Source organism: Camellia sinensis, unplaced genomic scaffold, assembly GCF_055761805.1.
Source record: "Camellia sinensis isolate YWXY unplaced genomic scaffold, ASM5576180v1 Unanchor1, whole genome shotgun sequence".
Lineage (NCBI taxonomy): Eukaryota > Viridiplantae > Streptophyta > Magnoliopsida > Ericales > Theaceae > Camellia > Camellia sinensis.
In genome coordinates, this window is record NW_028128987.1 from 22,244,801 (window position 1) to 22,259,712 (window position 14,912).

Here is a 14,912-nt window from a genome sequence, read left to right on the forward strand (position 1 = left end):
CAAAGCCATTCAAGATCTAGAGAGGCCCAACACAATCAAAGAACTACAGCATCTTACAAGCTTAGTTGCCGCGCTAAATTGATTTACAAGTCGGTCATCCGACCAATGTCGACTGTTCTTCTAGGCACTTAAGGCCAAGTTTGAATGGGATGACGAGTGCGACAGAGCTCAGGAAAGCTTGAAAAAATACATGATCTCTCCACCACTGTTGGCAACCCCAGTACCAGGAGAGGAACTTTTTCTATACTTGGAAGTTTCCCAACATGTAGTTAGCGTTGTGTTGGTATGTGTCGAGGGAATACAACACTTGTCTATCTTTTATGTAAGCAAGACATTGTTAGGCACCGAAATAAGGTATTTGCCTTTAGAAAAACTGGCCTTAGCTTTGATGATGGCTTCTAGAAAATTGTAGAAACCTAGTCAATGGTGTGCCTAAATAACCTAGTCAACTCTGCACAGTAAAGAACATAGAATGTGTTATGGCCACGTGGTGACCGGGTTAAGGCAACAATGCAAATTAATTTGTAGTTTGTTTGGCCAAGAGAGTGTGTGCAACATGTAGTTCGGCTAAAGAAGAGGCAAGGTTTTAGCTCGGCCCTAAGAAGAAAGGGCAAGGTTTTAGATCGGTTTATATTAGGGGCAAGGTGTTAGCTCGATTGCAGTCTCTAGTGCAGTTCCTAGTTCGGTGGGATCCACTTAGGAGAAGACTAACCAGCGGTAGCTCAGTCGTCATGAGTCACAAACACGTTTTTAGTTCGGTTATTGTGATTAATTTGGATCAAACTCACTGGTTTTGCGTGGGTTTATGAGCTCCATCATCATGCTTGCAAACCTTAGCGACTCACTACCATCACAACTTATCCCCAATCGGCGACTAGCCACGGGCAATCTAGAGAGAAAATGAGAGAGATGTGTTGAATAAGGAAATGGAAGTGGTGTTGGGAGGGGGCGATGGGGTAGCGAAAGATGGGAGTCGCAGCGATAGGGGTTGCAAGAGTAGTGATGCAGTGGTGGTAGGGACTATGATGGTGGTGGGGCAGCAGGGGACAAGTGTTGGTGACTGAAGGGGCTAAGTAGAGGCAACGAGGAAGGGACTATTGCAACCAGGAGGGGAAGGGTGCCAGATAGCGTCCAACAATAACAGTGATTAGGGTTAGGGTTGGCTGGAGAAGAAGAGGGTAATTTGGTATTTTTCAAAAATTGGAGGTGTGTATTCAGATAAAATCCGAAGTTTCAATTTGTGTGTAGTATGAATTGAGCAAACAATTAAATAATAGTGTGTATTAAGATAAATAATAATGAGTAAATAAAATTTCCCAGCTCCAAAAACCCTCCGGCAAAATCGCTCCATTAATGCAATTATAAGTTGATTAATTCAAAATTGACGTTGTCATATTATTGTGGTCATGAGACAAATCAGCTTAACACACTACAAGAAATTCGTTTTTTAGCGGCGTTTTTAAAACGCTGCGAAAAGCCTGAAAAACGCCGTAATATCTTATAGCGACGTTTAATATTTTCGTCACGGATACGGCCACCGCAATAGCTTTCCAACGTTTAAAAAACGTCGCTAAAAATATTAGATGGCGTTTTTTAAAACGCTGTAAAACCTTTAACATCCGTCCCAAATTAATGTGTGATGCCACAATGACGTCATTTAGTGGTGTTTTTCACCTTTTTTTTATAATATTATTTTCCCTCTTGCTGCTGGAAATTAATGTGTACAATGACGTCATTTTAGTGGCGTTTTTCCAAAAACGCCCCCTTTTTTTTTTGTGGGCCCCTTGATATTTCTTTGTGCTGCTGCTGCTAAACTGGCTTCACAATTTGGGATCTCATGTTTTATGTTTGCTCTATGCAACCAAATTGCTAGATTTATAAGCACCTAGGAACCCAAATTTTCCATTTCTTTGCCTTTTTTCTAGTCATCTGCAGTGACCAACCAGTGAAATTTGTGCTTAAGCAATGTATAAAGCTAGTGATCATGTGCCTCTTGGCACTTCTTCAATTAAACTATCAATACAAAATCTAGTAGGCAAACATCAAAAAAAACAAGCCAAATCCACTGCAACAGTGATATCATTAGTTAGTCAAGACCATGATTGTACAATGCATTATATATGGACTCAAGTTCAGATCTACAACCATCAAATTCTTCAATCTTTTTCCACTTGTTTCTCAAAGAATCTTCAGCTTCCTTCCTTGGCCCAAACCTCAGACATCAATGTATTCAAGCTAGCCCTCAATCCAGCAACTTCTCTTTCCTTGGCCCAAACCTCCAACTACACAAAGATTAAAAGGAACTGCTAAGACACAAGCTCTTGCTGGTCAACTTCCGATTCAAATTGTAGATTAAGCTTGAAAGGATGAAATTGGAGATGGAAATAACTGATGTAGTACACTTTTCCAAGCTAGTCAATAGGTTCATAATTAAAAAAATAAAACAAATTCCTCTAGTAACTAAAGTTATTGCCATTTTAGAATGCCTACGCCTTAGGTAGCAATGGCAGGACAGGAAACCTCGACATAGGATGCCCTTGTTGCACCCTAGGACTCTTTAATGTTCAGGGACAGAATTGGATGAAGATTGATCTATTTTCAACTATTATTGAGAGACATCATAGATAGAATTCAGCACCAATTCAACTATTTGACAGAGACTAGGACCATATTATTCATTAAATCAAAAGCAGAATATTAAAAAAAATAGTGTTTTCACACACACACATTGATTTTTTTAATTACGAAAGTACCTTAAAGGTGCCAACCCTGTACATTAAAAAAGCCATACAATTACATGTCAAACAAAATATTGCTTCTTATCCATGTCAAGAACATATGGAGAGAACCTGGCTAGTAAATTCAAAGATCATCGTGTGTAACAATATATGCAGTACAACACAATAGATAATTGCATGCAGGCATACACATGGGAATTCACTTTGTTCTAAAAGTTAGACCACTTAAAAGGAGCAAAAACAATAATAAATAAACTTGCATACATAGTTTTTTACATATAAGTGGATAGTCATATCAAAACTTTTGATTACTGTAACATCAAGAAACCACGTGGCTCCATGGAACCCTAAACTGAAATATATAAATAGAGTAGAGGTTGAAAGTAGGTGATTATGCTACCTTTGCACAAGAGAAAAATAAATTCTTGATAGAGCTATTAAGTATTACCTGCCCATAGTTATCCGAAGAAATGTCTCCAGCTTGTCTCTGAATTGCAACAATTTAAGTCTTGCCAAACGAAATTCCCAAATTTGGCTATTTTCGTCAACTTCGGTTTCAAAGAATCTATACTGGTTTGTGAGGTGGAGACCGTGTGCAATTGAAGCCCTCACTGCATCTTCTGTTGGTCCAACTCCATCCACACATTCGGAAAGCACAAAAGCTTGATCCTTGATAATTGAAAGAAACATTTTTATTTCATTTATTCCTCGGGCAGAGCACAACCACTGTGACTTTAGCACTTCATCTTTATCCAATCTATGACGATTAGCAAACTCCAGAGCGGCCTGATACTCTTGATCACTAATTAATATGTCATACATTTCAGAAACAGACCTTTTTGAGAATGATATCAAGCTCCAGTGCAGTTTAGCAAAGTCAAATTGATTATACTCATCTTCAGTGACCAGATCCACATGTTGCAAGTCAGTTGCTGCCTTCTTATTGGATGAATCATGGTTCTCCTTAGATGATGTACTTTCTAAAAGATACAAGTTCCCTGGGAACTGTTGTACTCTTTCCAAGATGGGCATAGAGTATAAAGGATCTTTCTCCTGTAGTTTAACACCACTAAGAATGTCAATCGTGGTAGCAATGCCATTTCTTTTTACAAGAACAAGGATATAATCAGACCACCAAGTAAAATCCACTAAATGATTCCCTCCCCCTAGTTAACATATTACTAGCCACTTGTGAGTCAAATGTCTCTCCACAAGAAAGATTTGAAAGAGAAGGCCGTTCATTATCCAGCTTAAAAATGACCAAGCATCCTCTCAAATCAAGAGTGGCAACAAACTTACCCTGTGGTGAGATTATCACCTTGGGATATGTCAATCGACCTACATAACCTTTTGGTTTGGAATATAAACCTTGAAATTGCGTAGAAAACCTTGGCTCCAAGCCTAGGTTCTTGGTTCGACGCCAAAGAGAAAGGCTATAGGTTCTTGGGAAAAAAATTGAACAACTGGTTAATAGCTTTATAGAGATATCTTTTTTTGACGAAACAATCATTGTGTATTTAAAAAAATAGGCCTTAGCTTTCTAATAATATGTGACCATCCTCTTCTTCATGTTTTCTATACCAGATTGAATATCTAAAGAAAAATTTCCACTGAAATGAAGAAAAAAAAAAGTTGAACATTTAGGAATTGAGCCCAAGACCTGAAACACAGATCTAATAGTTTGCATCCAATTCATATGCATAGAACTTCGGACCCCAGCACTGATATTGCGGACAACCTAATGACTGAACTGATATTGACGCACTTTCTGGAAGTAATTTACCTATTTAAAAGAAAAAAAAATCAATGATCAGAAGATATCTAATCATTTTGTGATGTTACTAAATAGAAATTGTTGGTGGGACCATTTATGTTCTGGTTCTGAACTAGTAATTGCATCTATACAGGATATGATTTCAGTAAGATAGTGGTTCATCCAAGTTCAAGACTTCCAAAAAAGAAGATTGTTGTAAAGTCATGCTAGAGAAAGAAAACAAAAATGAATAAAGTGAAAAAGGGTACCAGTGTTACCACTAACAGCACCACCAACTATTGCAAGCAAAGAAGTTTTCGGATGGTAATTCAAGCAGAAGGCATTCTCCGGGAACTCCTTTAAAGTTGAGTTGTTATTTGATGTGTGTGCAGAGAAACAGACGCACTTGGATCCTGACTGATCTCAACTTCATGAAGAGAACCATCTGATGTAAGAACATCAAAGCTACACCTGTAAAAGAATTTTATCCACTCAAAAAGGAGCTGTTTAAGAATTAATTAAACTGAGATATGAAAATAAGTATTCATAAACAAAAACTTTTAACGCAACATATTTTTATGCAGGGTTTGTTGACAGTTATATGAAAACTTACAAGCAAGATTTGTTTATATCAGAGCTATCGTGCACTATCAAGCCCATTATTGGTAAAGACACTTTTAAATGTTTTTTTGTGATTCTGGTTATCTCTTCACCATTTGCTTTTATAAAATAGAGTATATTGGTATCATCCACAACTCCAAGAACATCATGAGATTCCGACTAAATTATGAAAGTAAATAAGCCAAGGCTGCTACCTGATTGCACAAAACAGAAGTTACAATCAGTGTTACAGATGAATGAAATGCAGAGGACCATGAAACAAGCACTGATATTCAATTGACATGTGTGTTCATCTTTAAACAGTTTGGTTTCTAACAGGGCTATATCAAAAGGTGATTGAAATTTCCAGACCTAATGAGCACAATTAAAAGTATGTGAAAAAAAGAGTAATAGCATATAGGTCAAAGCTATTTTTATAGGCAAAGGAAGAAAATTTTAGGGATGAAGATAAACCTCAATTTTTATTTTGATGACATTTACTAAACATATGATTAGTCTTCAGAGAGATGGCATGGTATGTTTTGAAAAGTAGGGACTAGGGACTAGGGAGGACAACACTAAATGTTGTTTGTTTATAGATAAAAGAGACCAAGGGAAGATAAATGGTAATTGGTAAGCTAAAAATAAATGCTATAGAATGACAACACACCACACGCACGAGTGCACACATAGACAAGAGACAGATTTCAGATATTTAGAGTCATGTTCTTGTACCTAATGCAGGGCTTGCGTTAGAGTAGTTTTAAAATCAGTGTCCTCTATCTTTCCTTGAAAAAAAATTGATCTATTGACACTTCCTTTGGTGATTTGACAATTATTCGCAATTTAGTTTTGTGATGCCTTAAATCTCAGTTAATATCATAAGATATTACTTCAATTTAATCCTGGATACATAAACATACCAGTTTTTCATTATCATTTTATGGTAGTCCAGGTATCCTGGGTAGAATTTTATCAGTAGTGGATTCTGTAGACACCCCATTTTTGACCGACCTTAAGACTCAGACATCACCGATTGAGCGCTTGGTGATGTTGCATATCGTGCTCGTTCAGAGGTTTCAGAGTCTCGGCTGCGAGCCTTGCCTCCGGACTTCCGGACTCTTTTGTGCTTTGCCTCGGTTTGCGAACCAGGCTCGGTTTTCCCTGTTTTCTCTTCGCGAAGGGAGGGAGAGGTCTCGTAGACCATCTCTCAGTGGCCGTAGGCTACGTTTCGTGGTCGTAGGCCATTTTTGCCCGTTTGGAGTCCGGTTCCCGATTTTTCGGAATCGTTGGCCGTGTGCCTCGGTTCGGGACCGCTTAACCATCTCCGTTTGCTCCGGTTTTTGGCATACATCCTATTTGCTCCCTTTTGAGGGACACTGTGGCCCGAGAGACCGACTTCGTGGTCGAACACCACTCCCGGTGCCTAACAGTCAGTTTTCGGGGCCCCGAACTGCGTGTTTCGGCCCCCGAACCCTCATTTTGCATCGGTTTTGGTTCATTTTTGGCAGGGACCTCTGTTTCATTGGTAAGAAGGCCGTAGAGGGGTGGGAGGCCAGTAATTGTTCTGTCAGCCAACTTTATCCCTTCATCGCCCTCCGTCGCCCGATTTTCTTCACTTCAAAGCCAATGTTGAACACCCTTGGGCCATTTTCTTAAACCCTAAACCCCATATTTGTGATGTACTCATCTGGGAGGACACCAATATTTGGTGGCCGGCCAGTAATTGTTGTTGACCCTTTTGAACCCCTTTGAAAAGTGGGTTGTTCTTTCTCTTGGTACACTTTTTTCAGTGTTTAACCACAGGGTTGTGTTGTGCACACATCAGAGGCCCTCTTTCTGTGGTGGCCGGCCATTAATCACACTTGACCCTTTTGACCCTTGGCCGGCCGGCCATGGGAAGTAGCCGGCCGGCCACCTGCAACTTGGATAACTGGCCGGCCAGTATCCTCACATCATCTACAGTGCAGAAGTGCATTCATTTTCCCCCCAGATTCTATATACGGGGGGCTGCTTTTTGGAGGGAAACTTGGTTGGTTTTCCCTCCATTTTTCCCCCCATTTCCCCCCTCTTTTTGCCTATATATCAGAGGCCCCAACTCTGATATTAGGGTTACAAAATTTCCCTCTAAGGCCCTTGCATTATATCTCTCTCCCTCTATATTTTCCAAGCTAAAACACCCTTAGCCCTACACCATTTCTTCACCAACCCATAGCCCTACCCTTCCATCCTCCATTCCAGCAGTTTGAGGGTGTTCTCCAGAGCTTAGGAGTGCTGCATTTTGGTTCAAGAAGCTACCAAAGTTTGGTCTTCAAGGGTGAGTACCATTTCCACTCTTTTGAGCTTATTCTTGTATCATTTCTTAGCCATACATGCTTTCTGTTTTGAGTTCCGGCCCTAACTGAAAGTGGAATTTTTTTGAGCTCCTTTTCACTTTTGTTTAAGGGCCTCTCACTGTTTGAGGCCTCCTTGTTGCACTTGCTTCATTATCCCTCTTGTATGCCATTATCTTGTGTAGTATTTTCGGCTTATGTATAATCTGTTTTGAGGCATGTCATAAACTGAAGAGTTTCTTATTTTGAGCCCTTCTTCAACATTGTTGAAGGACTCATTGCTGTTTGTGGCCTCCATTTACTACTTGCCATTATATCTCTCTTTTGGCCATATTTTTGCATGACATGTCAGCCTCGGATGCTTCTGTTTTTGGGCTCTTTTAAGAACTGAAAACAGTCTTATTTTGACCCCATATTCATGTTTAATTAAGGGTCTTTCATGATTTGAGGCATCCTTTATACACTTTGTGTTATATCTCTCTTTTTGGCCCTATTTTGCATAGCATTTTGAGCATTCTTTCATACTGTTTTGGGTCCGGCCATCAACTGTAAAATGCATTATTTTTGGCCCCTCTTCAACATTGTTGAAGGGCCCATTTGTGTTTGAGGCCAGAAATTACCATTTTCTTCTTTGACCCTCTTTTGGCCCATTTCTTGCATGAGATCTTAGCCATACCTGTGCTGGTTTTTGGGGTTTGTTGTAAACTGTAAAAGGTCATATTTTAGGCCCCTCTCCAACATTGTTTAAGGGCCCTAATCTTTTTGGGGTCAGAAGCTGTGAGTTGCTTCTTTATCTCACATTTAGGGCCATTTTTGCATGCTAGTTTTGCCCTATTTGTGCTTGCTGTTTGGCCTTGTTTAGAACTGTAAACATGCTTATTTTGGGGCTACCTTGAATCTGTCTTCACATGTCATAAGCAAATGATGCATGCTTGATGTAGCTACAAGTCATTTCATGCGCTTAATCTTGCATTTCGGGACCATTTCATGCATCGGGTGCTATATCGTCATGATTCGAGGCTGTTTTGTGTCGCATTTCAGTTCTGAAATTTGCATGCTAGCATATCATATTTCATGCCTTGCCATGTCTTGTTAGAGTGGCATTTGGTGCCTTAGGGTCGGTCCTCGGTTTGCGTGCATGCGTGCACGCATCTCGAGTGTCTCATTTTCATCTCACGGCCTCTTATGTGAGTGTGGCTGAGGTCCACTTGTGTTAGTGTAAGTCCATTTGTGCATTGCGTATGCCATTTCATTTCATAACATTGTGTATGCTAGGATGTTTGTTAGCGCATTGTGTATGCCATGTTACCTCGTGCATTGTGTATGCCATTTCATAGCATTGTGTATGCTAGGTTGTATCTTAGTTGCATTTCATGCATGTCATGCATATTGCATCGTGCTTGGGATAGGAGTTAGCCCGAGCACGGGAAACGAGGTACGTTTCGTACTCCGAGTGACGGAACGTGTCTCAATTCCCCAGTCACCGACACTCCGGATTATCCATGATGGAGTTATGTTTTAGTTGAGTTTTCATGTGCATTCATTCTATATTGGGTAATGCAAATCAACTCCTCGGCCATCATGCATTGAGATGCGTGATTGGTGGCACGAGGATCGAGGCATGCATACATCTGTGAAAATACATTGCTATGCCCCTTTCCTGCTCTCTGTAGCAGCAAATCAAGAATTAACAACCTTTCGGAGCTTGGCGCGCTTTCCAAGAAATCATTGTGAAACAGAGGCTAATCGGGGCATCCCAGTGGATTTCCACGCAAGGCAGCCCAAACATACATCATTCATCAGAGTCAAGGCAGTCCCTGGCTTGCATGCCAGTTTATAGTTTTCCTAGATTAATTTGTAAATTAATTAGGATTTTTCTATTTATTCGGGACTGTAATTATTTATTTGGGACTGTATATTTATTCGGACCCTCTGCGCGAGGGCACAACTGTAATAAGTGTGCGTGTGTGTGTTGTATGTCTTCCAACCCCACGTCTTTCTTTCCTTTTATTTACCTGTTTATGATGGTTAGATTAGGGCATGTTTAAATTAGATTACAGTATGACAGCATGTTTGCATCATTCATCTATATTGCATGCACCGGGCTCGGCGCATCATACTAACTGCATCGTATTTTCAATTCCAAGTTAAATACGTGTTAGCTGTAGCATTTCACATGCCATGTTTAGAATAGCCGAGCATGCTATAGTTGCATTTTTGGCATGTGTTGCATTAGACATTTCTGTATAATTAGGATCATGCATAGATTTCTAATTAGCTTCTTTTTTGGCTTGGAGTACTCGGTGAGTTTTATGCTTTAGCGTCCTTGCATGCGTGTGAGTGACTGCCATGAATAGCATGCTTACCATGAGGCTAATTGCTTATGTGATATAACTGCTTGAATGTCTGTGGATGAAGGTTGGGTTATCTGGATTGGAACAAATCATTAACTGTGAGTTTTAAGTCCACTAGATAGTGGCAAAACCATCTTTTCTTAAGCCCACCTGAGGGTGGCAAAATCTGCATTTTAAGCCTACTTGCGAGTAGCAAACCATCTTTCAAAAACAAACATGAAATGTTTTGTTCCAATTCAGGCGATCCAGTCTATACTTGTATGCTGTGCGCATCACATAGTAAATCTAGGCTAATAACCGGAATAAGAACACACAACGTTTTCAAAATTTGATATCATGGTTAGTAGAGACCGATCTTTGATCGGGCGAGCGGGGGTGCTCACGAAGTGACCTTCCCCAATCGTACCCAAGTTCTCGAGCCGAGGCAAATTTGGTGATGACGGACACGTGGCCTTAGGCAAACGAGTCAGGGTTTCCTAAATTTCCCAAAATAAAATATTTAGGTGGCGACTCTGTATCTGGCAAAGCAGTCCATGTTTGGCACTTCTTTCAAAATCTGTTTTTCTCAAAACGATTTGCCGGATTTGGACTCTTTGGTTCAGACTTAGAACCGTGACAAATTTTAGAGTCCTGAGCTGTAGTGACCCCAATATCGAACAGAACGGGACTCACTCTCCCGGGGCGTTCGGGGGACGTCTACAGTTTCTGGCGACTCTGTTGGGGATTTAGAGAACTTGACTCGAACTCATGATATCTGGTTTTGACTACACTTGTGTGTTTCTTTGCATTGCATTTGCATTGGTGCGCCTAGGACACCGTGTTTGCCATCTGCTATTCCTAAACGGTTTGCCGGAGGCTTGTCTTGTCAAGGCATGACCATAAGGCTGACCGGTTGTGGGCTCTGCCAGTATGGGAACACAAACCCCGGTTTTACCGGGGTACCCTTTTTGACCATTCGACCTAGTGCATATTCGGATCTGTAGTGACCATTCCAAACTAGGACAGGTTGCTTACTCGTTTATAGGTTGTTTGAAACCGCTGCGTGCGTAGTGAAACCCTAGCTCCTGACAAAATAGGACAGGGAAACCCTACCCCAACATAGGGGTGTTGTGGCTCTCACTTATCTGTTATGTGCTTTGGGATGCGTCTCCATACGAATGCATGTATCAGTTTACAGGGTTTGGGCATCAGGCCTGCGGGCATCAGTTCAGTATTATGGGTATCAGGCCTGCGGGCATCAGTCAGTGTTTGAGAATCAGTTATCTGTGGGTATCAGATTCAGTCTTTGGGGACAGTGATTCAGGGATGATAATCAGTGTTTGAGGACAGTGTGTATTCAGCTTGTCGACCGTGTGTTGTTATGCCCAACTGTGTGTCATGCATTTATTTTAAGCTGTTATGCTGTCCATTTATCTGTTTATTTATTTCCTTATTGCTTTATTTATCTTTTTGCTAGGGCAGTTTTAGCACAATTGCTTCAAACCCAGCAGATACCCCCCAAGCACTTTGGACAAGAGGTCGTCGGCTCAATCGATCTGAGGATCTGGTTGACGGACAGCCAGTGTTCCATTCTCTACCACCAGTCGTCAGAAGAAGGCAGAGAAAGCGCAGTGTATCTGAACAGAGGTCACCAGAATAGTGGTTTCCCCCATTAGCGGACAGTCGGATTGAGATCCCCATTGTTGCTATAGAGATAGATCTGCCAGTAGTTCAGATAGATCAAAACAGTATGGCGGCACCAACAGGAGTTGAGGAGATGATGCGCCAAATGCAAGAGACCATGCGGGCCATGCAGCAGGATGCCATTCGCCGAGATGAGTTCGCCAAGCAACAGGCCGAGATCATGGCCCAGCAGGCCGAGCTAATTACCAGACTGCAACAGTAGAATGCGGCATCTGCTTCACATCAAGTTCCTCCTCCGCCAGGGGCTCCATTACCCGAGCAGGCACCCACTGTTCAGAACGCTCTGCCAAACACCCAGAACACTGTGTCAAATATCCAGAACCTACAAGAGGACACGAACCTTCCAACGGGGCCAGCTCCGCCCCCGCTTCCGCCTCAACTGTCCAAGACCCATACACCCAACCACCCGAACTCTCCCTTCGAGTTCGAAATAGACCACACAACTCTGAAACTGAGCAAGCTTGAGAAACTCTTCAAGAAATCACAAGGGGTAAAGGCTATCCCGGATATCGAGGACGGATATACCGATGAGGCCGTGACATTGCCCGATAGGTTCAAGATATGCCGCAAATTGACCGTTTCGACGGATCCGGAGACCCCATGGTCCATCTTCGGCTATTCTCAGACATCCTGCGACCAATGGGCTTAACCCGACCACAAAAGCTTTCATTGTTCGGCCGAACCCTGTCGGGTGTGGCCGCCATCTGGTACGCGAAGTTAGAGGATGAGGTCAAAAGAAATTGGGATGAAATGGCTGAGGCCTTTGTCGCACAATACTCGTATAACACCTAAATCGAGATTACAACTCGTGATCTCGAAACGACAAGGCAAGAGCCCAAGGAAACTTTCTCAGACTTTGTAACCCGGTGGAGGGCAAAGACGTCGATGATGACTTTGAGGCCCACTGATAAGGACCAAATCCGGATGATTGTGCCCAATCTCCAACCAAAGTTGATGCAGAAAATGATTGTACTCCCCTTTCCCACTTTCTCAGATTTACACGAGATGGGGGTACAAATCGAAGACGCAATGAAGCAAGGTTTGATTGACCAGGATATGGAGCAACCCCGAAGAACATTCAACCGTAACAACAATGCAGGCCCGAGTGGCGCTGCAACTGCAAGAGCTTCGGAGGTCAGTATGGTCACCACCATTCCCCCTCCCCTTCCATGGCCCATGGCGGCCACACCCTTCTCCGGTGCATCCAGAAGTAATACCTAAGCCAATAAGTACCCGCCCAGAGGCCAAAGAACCTTCACCCCACTATACATGCCTTTGTCAAAGGCTCTGGGGGTCCTGATCAGAAAGGGGCATCTAAAACCCCTAGAGCCGAGGTCGTTGCCGAATCCACTCCCTCCCTCTCACAACCCAGCCAAGTACTGTACATACCACCAACAGCACGGCCATGATACTGACCAGTGTTTTAGGCTCCGTCACGACATCCAAGACCTTGTTGACAAAAATGTGATCCTACCCCCAGAAAGACCTAACGTCACAACCAACCCACTCCCTACACACAACCAAGCTCCGCCTCCCAAAAGAGTCAACCTTATCCAGACTGGGGTCGTGTCTTACGATCCTAACATCTATATTACTCCCACCCACCTACCTAAGCCAGAGGTGCTCCTTCCCGACTGCACTGACCTTTTGTGCATGTTGGACATCTCTACAACCCAACCTGAACCAGTGGTGGTGACTGTGGAAGATAGCGCAGCAGGGGTTGCAAAGGGGGATAGAATGGTCGAGGCTGGGTCCGAACAGTCTGGGAATTTTGATGGGGAAGCCTACGACCCAAGTGAATACATCCTATCGGTGGGCCAATCTGAGCTGAGTGTAGGGTTGCCAGAAAGTGCAGAACTATGTATGATCCGAAGGGGCGGATTTGAGCAAAGATCAGATGACTTGACAGCAGTGGAAGAGGACTTAGCCAACCTCCAGTTCTTCAACGACCAAGAATTAGGGGACGCAGCAGTCAACTGGTTTGAATATGAGGAGGCAGCAGGAGCTACCGGGTGGCTAGATGATCAACCCGATGTTGTGGAAGAAATCCGACCAGAACAGGGCCCAGCAGGGGCGGGAGTATCAATTGTGGCCAGAAGGGCCGGAAGTCAAAGTACATTGCCGGAGAGCGCCGGTACGAAGAATTTCGCTCAAGACGGAAACATTGAGAATACATGGAAAGTTGAACAAAAAGCTGCACTGACGCAGATAAGGCAACAAGGTTCTGAGAGAACCGGAAAAGTCAAAATCCATGAAGGGATCGAAAATGCTGTGGGCACGAGAATAGAGGATGCTGTAAGCATGTGGGCTGAAAGTGCTGTGAGCACAAACATGTCCGAGTCGGATAGGTGCCTTTTGGATGCTAACGGAATGTGGTGGGAAGACGATGACTTATGTCTTGCCCACATAGACGAAGACTGGGGAAGTAATCAACCGGATGACACTTGGTACCTCGATGAGGTTAATCACATGACGAGAAGTGGGCGGTACTTCAAGCCTCCACACTTAGACCAACCCGAGGCATCCGGGAAGGATAGAGAAGCTGAAAAACAGAAGGAGAAGCAAATCGAAGAGGAAGCTGTGCTGAAGCAGCTAAAGAAGATACAAGCAGACATCTCCATCTGGGGATTGCTTATGGCTTCACGAGTGCACAGACAGGCTGTCCTATCTGCTATGGACAAAGCTAAACTCTCTATAAATACTACACCAGAACAGCTGGTTGGGCTGGTTTTTCCGGGAAGAGGTTCCCCGGCATTAACCTTTTCGGACAAAGAACTACCGCCTGAGGGCATAAATCACAATAAACCCCTCTACGTTTCCGTGGAATGTAGAGGCAAGTGGATACTGGTGGTACTTGTTGATACCGGGTCCGCCATCAATGTCGGCCCAGCCAGAACAGCATATGTAATCGGGTTGAAACCCGCGAACTTCACGCCAACTACTAAGGTGATCAGAGCCTATGACAACACTAGCAGGGAAGTGATGGGGACTGTCAAGATCCAGACTCAGGTTGGTCCAGGACAACACAACATTGAATTCCATGTCTTGGACGTTCCCGCAACCTTCAACCTACTTTTGGGGCGACCGTGGTTGCACCAGGTCAAGGCAGTCTCTTCCACTTTGCATCAGATGCTGAAGTACCCTCACGGGAAAGGGGTAGCTATTGTCTTTGGGAATTCATCAATCCATCCGCCACCGAAAGTGTCCACACCAGTATTGGAAATCGAGCATGGCACTGAGGATGTGTTCTTATCGGGGTTCACTTTGGCTGAGGCTCGAGCGGTACAGAATGTTATGGCTGTGAATGAGGGGGTGTACGTTAGTGCTCAATCCGTCTACCTCATGAACAAGTTACAACACATCCCCGGAATGGGATTGGGAAAGAGCGGCCGGAAGGGCGTCGCATCATTGGCCGAAGTGCCACACAACCCTCACACCTTTGGACTGGGTT